The sequence below is a fragment of the Octodon degus genome, unplaced genomic scaffold (assembly GCF_000260255.1).
Source record: "Octodon degus isolate 3935 unplaced genomic scaffold, OctDeg1.0 scaffold00067, whole genome shotgun sequence".
In the NCBI taxonomy this organism is placed as follows: domain Eukaryota; kingdom Metazoa; phylum Chordata; class Mammalia; order Rodentia; family Octodontidae; genus Octodon; species Octodon degus.
This window is the reverse complement of record NW_004524643.1, coordinates 12140719-12141672: the sequence shown is the minus strand read 5'-3', so window position 1 is coordinate 12141672 and position 954 is coordinate 12140719. Positions and strand designations below refer to the sequence as shown.

At 40.8% G+C, this 954-nt stretch overlaps 1 non-coding gene across 1 annotated transcript; it reads left to right on the top strand.

The window, feature by feature from the left end:
- The first annotated feature begins 395 nt into the window (after positions 1-395).
- LOC111817716 lies at positions 396-470 on the top strand. The gene has a single exon (XR_002821851.1). It is a non-coding gene; the product is annotated as a small nucleolar RNA SNORD81 (small nucleolar RNA).
- The last annotated feature ends 484 nt before the right edge of the window (positions 471-954 follow it).

Sequence of the window (954 nt, the reverse complement as noted above, 5' to 3'; positions counted from 1 at the left end):
ATGTAATTGGCCTGGCTTAGCTGGACCAGCTTTGCTTGAATAATTATACATCTGGATGGCTGGCTTTGGTCCAGATTTTGTAGACCTTATGAAGGTATGTGAAGTTGCCATGGCTGTGATGCATCATGGGAGAAGTTTTCAGGAAAGAATCAAGAATTGAAGATAAACAAGCCAGGCTGCGCCCATCTACTGGACAGGCTGAGGCAAGATGACTTGAGCTCGAGTTCAAATAATGCAGGAAGACTGAACTTCCCTCTCGAAGGAACTCATGATTGAGGAGATGGAGGAAACCCTTCCTTGTCCTGATGTCTTCAAGGACTATGGTATGGCATAGGTGGGCACACAGTTTATCCTTACAAAGGTGAGGACTGAGAATGTCAATACTGTTCTTGATCCAGAAAACATAATGATCTCACCTCAACTTGAACTCTCTCACTGATTATTGATGATGAGAAAGATCTGATATTCTGTATTCCCCAATATTTTGTGAGTTGAACTCTTGAAATAGGGTTAAAACTGGTGTCTTCTATTGCAGGCAATTGGATGGATGTTCACTGAAGAGAAGGTTAAAGACACCAATTTTAATAAATTTGTATGAACTATCTGGAAAAAAAAAAAAAAGCCTTTCCTTGGATTTTATTTCGTGTGATTTGTTTGATGGTATGTTAGATTTTTTTGAAACAGGATCTCACTGTGTAGCCCAGGGTGGACTCTAACTTGTAGTGATCCTCCTGCTTCAACCTCTGAAGTGCTGGGCTATAGGTGTGTGCCACCATGCCTAGCTTGAACCTTTTCCTCCAACCAGAAACTTTTGTTTTACTTTTTGGCTTCTATGCCTGTCAGGCAGCAACCCTTTCTCCATATCAATATGCAGGTGTATGTATATTCATACAAGTGTAATACACATATCGCATACCAGGTGTAACTAAGCACATAAAAACATCTCAGAGGGCT